The sequence below is a fragment of the Mytilus trossulus genome, chromosome 10 (genome assembly GCF_036588685.1).
Source record: "Mytilus trossulus isolate FHL-02 chromosome 10, PNRI_Mtr1.1.1.hap1, whole genome shotgun sequence".
NCBI classification, from domain to species: Eukaryota; Metazoa; Mollusca; class Bivalvia; order Mytilida; family Mytilidae; genus Mytilus; species Mytilus trossulus.
The window spans coordinates 63071782-63084002 of NC_086382.1; positions in this window are offsets into that span (position 1 = coordinate 63071782).

A 12221-nucleotide genomic window follows, 5' to 3' on the forward strand; every position below is an offset into this window, starting at 1 on the left:
GAGGCTCCTGACTTGGGACTGGCGCAAAAATGCGGCGGGGTTAAACATGTGTGTGCGATCTCAACCCTCTCCCTATACCTCTATCGAATGTAGAAAAGTAAATGCATAATATATGTTTGATATATCTCTGTTTCCTTTGTACTGTTGTGCTGTCTCTCTAATAATTATTTCAGTATCAACATTTTTCTAGCAATCGCTTTTGTAACTTTTCCATAACATAATTAGTCAAGACAGTCATTACAGTCATTGTTAGTAATCATTGCTTTTACCGTATGAATGGTTTTACACTAGTAATTTTGGGGTCCTTTATAGCTTGTTGCTCGGTGTGAGCCAAGGCTCCGTGTTGAAGGCCGTACATTGACCTATAATGTTTTTACTTTTTTTAAATTGTTATTTGGGTGGAGAGTTGTCTCGTTAGCACTTACACCACATCTTCCTATATCTATGTCAATAATATATCATACATATAAATTTATTCAAAATAGCTGTTTAAACCTCATATCATTTTGTGCTTATAACAAGTGAAAGATGTATTGGCAAATTGCTGTTCGTTGTCATTAATTTGTGCGTCTATTTCTTCACACGAGTCGGTTATTGATTGTTGGTGGTGTGTGTAACTGCAATACTTTTCATTAATTTCTCATTTACTGGGAAAGAGTGTTTTCTTGAATAGTTAACAACATATTGTTAAGACAATAATTTGAAATAAAGTTATCAAAGATACCAGATTATAATTTACACTGTGTATCAACCAATGGAAATTTAAATTACGTTTATAACTTAATGATGTATTTAAAATATTTATCAACCCCCAATAGTTTAATTCTCAAATGTTTTCTCTATCAAGTGATAAATATCCTACTCAACGGGGTTATGATGTAGAATTAGTATCAAGGTTTCCTCCGTATATGATCCTTGATGTGTGTATTATAGTTTCGTATTAATTCATTTTAAAAATCACTATACCCTCAAATGAATGAATCTCAGTTACAAAGTTACAAATGCGATTCTGGTGCAGGAAAATTGGTCACGTTCACTGTGACAAACTGTTCTTTGAATGATTTTTTCACATCAATCAGACTAAATAATGCATCTAAACATCCATCTTATACGTTGGATACAATGTTAAATAATTGTTTATTGCAATATTCATGTCCTGTTAAAATCCGTTATTTACAGTTGATTACATCCGGATACATGGACTGTGTTATAACATATTGAGTAACAGGATATTAAAATTGTGCAGAAGTTACGGATATGTAGGCTGTTATTTGATCTTGAACTTAAACAAGATCGACAAATATCATCTTCTTAATTTTGATTTTAGATGAGTAACTTTGTTAATCCTTGATTTGAATAAAATCAAAATTAATACAGCCTATTATATAAAATTGAGAATGGAAATGGGAATGTATCAAAGAGACAACAACCCGACCATAGAAAAAACAACAGCAGAATGTTACCAACAGGTCTTTAATGTAACGAGAAATTCCCGCACCCGGAGGCGTCCTCAAGCTGGCCCCTAAACAAATATATAGTAGTTCAGTGATATTGAACGCCATACTAATTTCCAAATTGTACACAAGAAACTAAAATTAAAATAATACAAGACTAACAAAGGCCAGAGGCTCCTGGCTTGGGACAGGCGCTAAAATGCGGCGGGGTTAAACATGTTTATGAGATCTCAACCCTCCCTCTAAACATCTAGCCAATGTAGAAAAGTAAACGTATAAATGCATCTGAAGGTATATCTGGATTTACCCCTATCATATCAAAGCCAAGTGTGTTAATGCCAAGGATTTATAAGAACTGAAACAATTGAAGAGCTTCATGACCAAAATAACATAATGAAACAGCAAAACCACCAAGATAGGTGTAGAAAAATGCATATATTTTGTAGACTACAAGAAAAATGAAGTAAGCATATTAAAGTCGTGTTAATGAGTCATTTTTGAAATACAATCGCTCACTCATTTGTTCAAATTTTCGATATAAACTTCTACTGGAATTTGCCAAATTTCATAAATAAAACAAAGTCTTTTGTGCAAATATTCGTTTTTCTTTTATGAAATATCTAATGAATTTGAACTTTGGTGGAAAGTTGTCTCATTAAAATTTTTGCCTTATCTCATTCTTCATTTTTGCAAAGATCATTGTAATAATAAAAGTACCAATTCACACCCGTCAAGAGATTACAGGTAATTTAAAGCATATCAGTTGCCAACAAAGGCATATGTTATTTTGTCATTTATTACTGTAAATTCAAAAATTATTGCGAGGCATCTATTAATGTTAAAAATGCGCCTACTTGAGTATCGCAGTTATAAAAATTCGAAAATTGATTTTAAATCCATACATTTGTTTGCAGCTTTTACTAATATCGCATTTTTGTTCATTCATCAAAAATAGCAAACATATATGCTCGCATAACATCTGAGGCACTTTTTATAAGACTATCAAACCTCATAAAAAATACAACTGTAATTTTTATTAAAATGCACTGTCTCACTTTATCTTAAAAAATGTACTTTCGCTTAAAAGATAAAAGATCTATTTCTAAAACGTAATAAGTTAACTGTTTCCTCATTATTGATTAAAATTTATAATTATACAATTTTCAATCAATATTTGGTGTATTTTTTGTTTCATCTTTATAAATCAAGGAACAAACATGTCAAGGTTTTTCTCTTTTTAAATAACTTTAGATTTGATCCGGGTTTATATCAATTCTGAAGAAGCAGATCGGAATCAGTTATGACGTAGACAGTAATCATTCTAATCATGTTCATTGACCATAACGACGATGAAAGCACATCATATAATGACGTTTCGACATCATAATTATAATGAAGTTAACCGAACCACATGATATAAGATTACAAGCACATAATATAATGACACAACCACATCATATAAAGGATCTTTGCACATAATATAAGGGAAAATGCACATCATATAAAGATATTTGCACATCATATAAATATATTTGCACATAATATAAATACATTTGCACATCATATAAGTACATTTGCACATCATATAAGTACGTTTGCACATCATATAAATACATTTGCACATCATATAAGTACATTTGCACATCATATGAGTACATTTGCACATCACATAAGTACATTTGTACATGATAGAACCTTTGAACATCATATAAGTATTTATGCACATCATATAAAGATATATGGACATCATATAAAGATACTTGCACATAATATAAGCATATTTGCACGTCATATAATGACAAGTGCACATCATATAAAGGCAAATGCACATCATATAATGAAAAATGGGCATAACAAGACAGTTTTGGCGTTCCATACGGCAACATTGTTTCATTATGAGACCAGCACATCTATGATTATCAAAGCGTTTTTAACAATCAAAGATGCTTAAATGAGGTAATATTAATAATGAGACAACTATCCAGCAGGGACTAAAATACATCGATGTTAGCAACAGTAGATTAGGTTAACTATGATAGGCATAGAGTGTCTTACATTTGATGGTCCATCCTTTCTTTTCACTTACAAATACTACTGATAGCAATTAGTTGTTAAGACAAGCTTTACGAAAGCTCGTAGGAGTCTTTTATCGTTTCGATTTTCATAAGTATTAAACGAACATATCTGGACTTCTTATGTAGCCTCCCGTTGTACTGAACACTTATTGACCCTGCTTTTTAAATATGTGTCCTTTCATTGGTCAGTTTGTAATTTCAACTTGTTGGTAGTTGGACTGTGTACTATTTTTAAACTGTGTAATCCGGTTTTGCTTTCGTAATTCGATTTATGATTATTGAACAGCAGTATTCTACTCTTGTCTTTGTTTACTTTAGCGTAATATAGTCTACATACTAGGTAAATGATGAGGTAAGTGCTTAGGTAAAATCACGATTTGTACTCAAAAAGTAAAATAACAAAAATAATTATATTTTTTGCTTTTTATTGTTTGTGCTTGCTTTTTAAACATTTATCTCGAAAACTATAATAAATAGATTGACATTTTAAATGGGAAATTAGCACAATGTGTACCTAGTGTTCTTTGGCACTTTATTCGCAGTATACTGGTCCTGCTCATATTCTGCATCTAGAAATCATTTTCAACCAATTAGGAATGTCTTATATTTAACATATCAATAGCGTTATGCTTTACGCCTTGCCTGAAAATAAAAAAATGGGTTTATATAGTATAAAGGGACAAGGAAACAGTAAATTTTAAATAAAAATTAAATGTTACAATATTTTCAAACAATGCAATGTATAAAAAGTTAAATCACAATTACATTGCACTGGAATAAGTTATAACGTTAAAACTGTAACGAATTGAATGTAAAAAAAAACAATAATTACGTGAATGCCAATCAAAATGTGATAATGCTGATAATATGAAATAACAAGACTGCCTACACCTTCCTGAAATTACATTGTTTAACACTTAAAGCTGCACGTATTAATGTAAATAAATAAACATCGGGACATTTATTCACAATTATAAGGCGGAACGTGATTGTTTTAATATAGAAGACACTTTGTGTGACAGTTAGTTATCTATTTTTAAAGTTTTCGTTCAGCTGTTATAAAACAAATATCCGATGTCAATGTTATGCTCATACAAAAATACTAAAGTTTGCATTTTACAAGTGCTGTTTCTCCTACAATAACCGATAAGCACTTTAAAACAAATTATCATAAATACCAGGATGACAATTCACGCCTTTTGTCTGCAAACAAAAGTGAAGGTCCAATCATGGAAGTTGGAAGGGACAAATGAATTACAAAATTGAAGATCATTTCTGACCCAAAACTTTACCTGTTACACCACTGTTCAATATTATGACAGGGTTGGGATACCTCTAACATGTTCAACCTGCATATTCTGATGTATATCTGTCCCAAGTCAGGAGCCAGTACTTTAGGGGTTGTTGATTGTTGATGTGTTACATATTTGTTTTCGTTTATGTTGTACATACATTGAGCTGGTTGTCTCGTTTGAATTGTTTTACATTTGCAATTTGAGGCCTTTTATATCTGACTATCGGTATGGGTTTTACTCATTGTTGAAGGCGGTATGGTGACCTATAATTGTTAATTTCTGTGATATTTGGTCTCTTGTGGAGTTCGTTTCTATGTGTGTTTGAGTTTGGGTTTTTTTTGCACTCAAGTGTTACTGTTGTTGCTTCGTATTCTTCTTATATTCGATGTGTTTTCCTCAGTTTGATTTGTAATGCGGATTTGTTTTCTTCTAACCGATTTATGACCTTTCAATCCCTGTATACTACTGTTGGTTTTATTTGCTTCACATTATACCGTATAGTGGGTTATTTTCGCGGGGTGTAAATTTTCGCTTATTTTCGCGGACAGAACAAAATCGCCAAAATAAATTCCGCCAATTTAAAAGTGTACATGCAAACGTAATGTTAAAAATGTTGAATCCGCCAAAATAATAACCGCCAAAATTTTTCGTATACCTTATTCAATGAAAATCGCGAAATTTTACACCCGCGAAAATAACCCGCTATACGGTATTATGAATGTTTTACTATACATAAAACATAAAGTTGTGCCAAAGGAAGGTTCGGTAAATGTGCCATAGTTTTGATGATTTCGGTCATCTTTTATCATGGAAAAGAGTTTGTCATGCCTAGCCTATGCTTCCTCTGTTATAAGTACTCGCCAGATATTAGAAATAATCACAACCGCAGTATACTGCTATTCAAGAGAGAGAGAGATAAGAAAATCCCAGTCACATACTAAAAAGGATGGATAACAATATGAAAAACACACTAGATATGAACCAATAAAAATTCATGATACTTTAATAAGTTAAAGATGTAATTGCATTATGTATACACTCTCGATAGTAAAATTTCCAAATGTTAACTCTTTCGAGTGAATATATATCGAAATTAACAGGGGCGAGGAGGTAAAACATATATTAGATATTCAAGGACATTTGATACTCCGTGTTTTATATGAGTTCCATGTCAATAATGTTTATATAATATTTGTAAATTGACGTTAATCGATATTTCCGTTTTGAAATATATTTTGTTCTTCATGCCTGCTAATGATTTCATATTTGATAGAAAGAGTCGCTTTAGTATTGCACTCTGGAAGTCTAAAACGGATTCGAACTTACAAAACAGACTCCAGTGGTTGTTGAAATAATTAGGGATTAAACAAGTGTAAAAATTTAGGGATAAAAGAATACAGAATTCCTGAATTATATTCCATTGTTACTGTACTATTAATACAAGCCCACCACTCTGAATGAATCAAAATTCTGATGACATTTACCTATTTTCATAAATCCAATTACAAATTTCAAAACCCCAAATGAATGAAGCGTAATCGCAATACTAAACTTGTAGCTTCGTCTGTGATAGACTACCCTTTGAATGGTTCCTTACATAAATCAGACTAAATAATTGATTTATAGATCCATTGTATATGTCCGATACTATGTTAAATGATTGTTTATTGATACATTCATGTCCTGTTTAAAGCCGTTCTATATAGTTGATTGCATCCTGATACAGGGATTGTATGATAACACATTGAGTAACAGGATATAACAGTTTTGCAAATGTTACAGAAATGTAGCTATATGTAGGTTGTAAGTTGATCTTGAATTGAATCAAGACTTTACATTAATACATATAGTCTACCTTGATTTGATTAGATATATATATATAACAAAAAATGCATTAGATGGTTTATAATAACAGAAAAACGGTTCAAACACATGAAATATATGCAATTTTGGTTTCAAAAGATTTTTCATTCAGATGAGGAACGTCCTTCGATGTAAAATTTGTAAAAACATGTACAAAATAAAACAAAATTCGTGTGACTTCAATTTGATAATACAACTTCAGATTTCCTCAAGGTCATCCTGGGTAAAAAAAAAAACAAAGACTGAACACTTTTAAAAAGGCTTCGGATTGTGTAATAAGATCTACCTATAAAGTTGTTCCTGAACAATTTACAAATAATCTAAACGTTTTTTCAAGTGGTTGTTTTTGGTTGCCCTCTTTCATATATTGATTTTGTTTTATGATTTTTCTCATTTGAATTGTTTCACATTTTGTCATGTGTGTGGCTGTTGTAGATTACTGTCCGGCTTTGTTGTTACTCATTGTTTAACGTTTTTCGGTTACTGGCTGTGCTTCCGTCTTCATCATTTGAACCATCTTGGCTTGTACTATCATTGTAATCCTATTATATATTCTTATCTTATATATAGTATATTCAACATAAATTGTATTAATCTCTAGAGGTTCAATCATGATAGGACTAAAAACCCGTAGGTCAAATCAATACAAAATAATTGAGGAAAACAATAACGATCAATTTAATTAGTTTATGTAACCTTTGTCAAACATTTGCTGGCTGAGATGGATAATATACAGATATATGGTATACAAGTGTCTCATTTAATGAATGGCTATCATTTATTTTGAATTTATTGAACCATAAAACTAATTTTTGACTCTCCACATTGAATAATCCGCGAAGCGGATTATGTAAAATGTGAGGAGTCAAAAATTAGTTTTATGGTTCAATAAAATCAAAATAAATTGTTGCCATTCATTATAAATAAATTTCTATCAAAAACAAGGCTCAAAGAACTTTTTATATAATTAATCTTGACAATAACAACGTACGAACATGTTGGCGTATGAATACACAACGTCAGAGTGGGCGTGTCGCCATTAAAATTAGCAACATTGAAAATAAAACTAATAATTTTAACCAATCAGAAGACACTACATACACAAAATTTATTTATATATAAATAAGAGCAGATCATACAAAACAATTATGATTAAAAGATACGAAGTGTATAAACAATATTTACTATGCCACATCAACTCACAACTCACAAAATATAGATAACAGTCGGCAAATAAGGAATATGAAAAGTTAATATGATATTGGTACTTTACTGTTAGGGACTAACAATTTTAGGAAGGAAAAACAATTGAGAATGAAGATGGGGAATATGTCAAACAGACAACAACCCGACTAAATATCAGAGAACAGACGAAAGACCACCAATGGGTCTTCAACGAAGCGAGAAAATCCCACACCCTGAGGTGGCCCTTAAATTAAAATGTGTAATAGCTCAGTGAATATGGACAAACACATTTATTTTTCTCGATGTATTGTGTGGTCATCAATAAAGTTTCTAATGATACATCATATGCAGTGGAATATCGGTGAATATAAGAATTCATGTCGTATACAATTAATTATTGGTTCATCGATGAAGCAATTTTCTTAATGGACATTTGCGACAATATAATGGGAAAAATAAAAGTATTGTTGTTTATGTATTCTGAGTATCGAAAATTAAATACTCATTAATAATTCATTTCACCACCTATCATGTCATATCTAAAACTCAAAGGTTCGATATATTGCCATATCAAATTAATATAGCACCAGTAACTATCGATCGTTTGTCATATAAAGTGTCCAAATTATTTTCAAATATAAAAATCATTCGTTAAAAAATGTAGGTTAACAGGGGGATAATAGTTACTGGCAATGATTTCCACTGACAAATTACAATATTTTAAAAGAGGAACAAAAACCGTTTCCCCTTTTGAAGCACCAAATGAAATTCCCGGTTTTTGACGTGGATCTTATAATATTGCACAATCCTAAGCTTTTTTGTGTGTTCAGTCTCTCTCTTTTTTTTTTTTTTTTTTATACATGATGACCTTGAAAATATCTGAAATTCTGGTATTCTGTTAAATTGAATTCACACGAATTTTGATTTATTTTGTACATGCAAATTTTACATTGACAGACGTTACTCATCTAAATGGCAATTCGAATGTATATTAATACGACAGACACATTCATTTTCATCAAAATCTTGGTTTTTATTAAGATTGTCATTCTAATTCACTTTTTGGATAAACAGTTAAAACTTTTCTAAAATCGGGTAATCTTTTTGAGCTTAACTTTGATCATATGTTTAAAAACCCGCCACAATATTTCAAGAACCTCAAAGTACACATATATTTGATCTTAAGAATTCAAGTTTATAGTGAAAATATTTAAAATAGTTGCTCTATTGAGAAAAAAAAATCAAGATATTCTTTAAAAGGAATATACACAAACACATATACACACAGACATGCAATAGGCATAATCGGCTCACAGTCTATACTATATAACAAGCTCTTTATAGATTGCATAAATAATTAATTTCTCCACTGGTGAAAATGATAGCTTTTTTTTTCTTCGAAAAACAGACTTTAGAATGTTGATTTTTATAAACGAAACATTGCTAGAATCAAAGAACAAAATATAGGTTTGAAGGCCGTACTTTAACCTATAAAGGTTTACTTTTAAATTGTTATTTGGATGGAGAGTTGTCTCATTGGCACTCACACCATATCTTCCTATATCTATTGGGTAACTTTTTTTTGACGAATTGGTACTGATCTCCTTTTCCTATCAAGTTTACACTTACAATCATGTGTCTCTACCTAGCGTAAAACATTCTACTTCCGTTAAGGCTAACGAAAATATATGATTTAGCCCTTTGGTAAAATACAGAGTGCACGGCGTCTCTGATAATAAAGAACAACGTGATATCGTGCAATCAGAGTCAAACTCTTAATTCTGAATACCATCTTCATAAAATGGGTGTGCCCAGAATATAAAGTTTAGTGATGAACGGGCGTGAAATTATTCAAGCAAAGATATTATTTATTCGAATTTCCACAAAACATGACATGATAATTCTAATCTGTGTTGTACAGTAGCTGTCGTTTGTTTATGTAATATATACGTGTTTCTCGTTTTGTTAATATAGATTAGACCGTTGGTTTTCCCGTTCGAATGGTTTTACACTAGTAATTTTGGGGCCCTTTATAGCTTGTGATTCGGTGTGAGCCAATGGCTCCGTGTTGAAGGCCGTACTTTAACCTATAATGGTTTACTTTTTAAATTGTTATTTGGATGGAGAGTTGTCTCATTGGCACTCACACCACATCTTCCTATATCTAATTATGAATTAAAAGCAACAGTAGAATACCGCTGTTCAAAACTCTTAAATCTATGGACAAAAAAAAAATTGGTGTAACAACCTAAAACTGAGGGAAACGCATTAGATATAAGAGGAGAATAACGATACAACATTAAAATGTAACACACACAGAAACGAACTAAGCATTAGACAAAATCCGATGAGAATAACAAATATATCATCAAAACCAAATACATGAATTTGGGATAGAAAAGGACCCCAGAATAAAGATTTTAAAGTAGGATAGAAAATGGACCTGTTTGGGATTTGCAAGTTCAAATGTCTTTAGATTGTTGTGAACTCGAGTAAACGTTACCAAAGTTTGCCCCAACCCTTCTCTCCTTACTAATGTGCCACTAAACCGGCTTTCAAGATAGATCTTGCATTCACTACTGATTTATCTTCGCAAACTAAACTAGGCTTTTGTTAATCAAAAGAAAAATCACAAAAATACTGAAGTCCGAGGAAAATTCAAAACGGAAAGTCCATAGTTAAATGGCAAAATTCAAAGTATGAAACACATCAAACGAATGGAAAACAACTGTCATATTAGACTATTGACCTGACTTGTTATCACATAAGCAAAACGATGGGTGCCACATGTGGAGAAGGATCTGCTTACCTTTCCGGAGCACCTGAGATCACCCCTAGTTTTTGATGGGGTTCGTGTTGTTTATTCTTTAGTTTGTTTTCTATCTTGTGTCATGTGAACTATTGTTTGTCTGTTTGTCTTTTTCATTTTTAGCCATGGCGTTGTCAGTTTATTTTAGATTTAAGAGTTTGACTGTCCTTTTGGTAAAATTCGTCCTTCTTTTACTGACTTTATACAGACATCTTCTTATATATAATATGAAGGATTAAACCTGGTTTTTATAGCTAGCTAAATATCGTACTTGTTTGACATTGTATAAAATAACATTATATTGACAACGATGTATGAATAAAACAAACAGACATGAAATGTCGAAAGGTCAAAAATAGGGGTACAGCGCTATCACTGAACGTTTTATTATTATCTTAATCGCTACAAAACAAACAGATATATAAACAAACATTTACTAGGACCCAATACCAAAATAACGAGATGTATAAGTACAGAGCCACGTCACATGTGAATAACCTCATTGGTTAAACGAAATAATAATAAAACAAGCGTGTACATGATTTATACATTTTATTCAAGGATCATTTTTATATCAAAAAAGAGAATGTACACTTTATAAAACTTTTCCAACATTCAGATCAGATATGAAAACAACATAAAATTAAACTGACAACAACATCAGACATGAAAACAACGTAAAATTAAACTAACATCAACATCAGACATGAAAACAACATAAAATTAAACTAACAACAACATCAGACATGAAAACAACATAAAATTAAACTAACAACAACATAAGACACGAAAACAACATAAAATTAAACCAACAGCAACATCAGACATGAAAACAACATAAAATTAAACTAACAACAACATCAGACATGAAAACAACATAAAATTAAACTAACAACAACATCAGACATGAAAACAACATAAAATTAAACTAACAACAACATAAGACATGAAAACAACGTAAAATTGAACTAAAAACAACATAAGACATGAAAACAACGTAAAAGTAAACTAACAACAACATTATCATAAGACATGAAAACAACATAAAATTAAACCAACAACAACATAAGACATGAAAACAACGTAAAATTAAACTAACATCAACATCAGACATGAAAACAACATAAAATTAAACTAACAACAACATCAGACATGAAAACAACATAAAATTAAACTAACAACAACATAAGACACGAAAACAACATAAAATTAAACCAACAGCAACATCAGACATGAAAACAACATAAAATTAAACTAACAACAACATCAGACATGAAAACAACATAAAATTAAACTAACAACAACATCAGACATGAAAACAACATAAAATTAAACTAACAACAACATAAGACATGAAAACAACGTAAAATTGAACTAAAAACAACATAAGACATGAAAACAACGTAAAAGTAAACTAACAACAACATTATCATAAGACATGAAAACAACGTAAAATTAAACTAACAACAACATAAGACATGAAAACAACCGTAAAAAAATCCAACAACCCTAAAAAAACAAACTAAAAACACGAAACAAT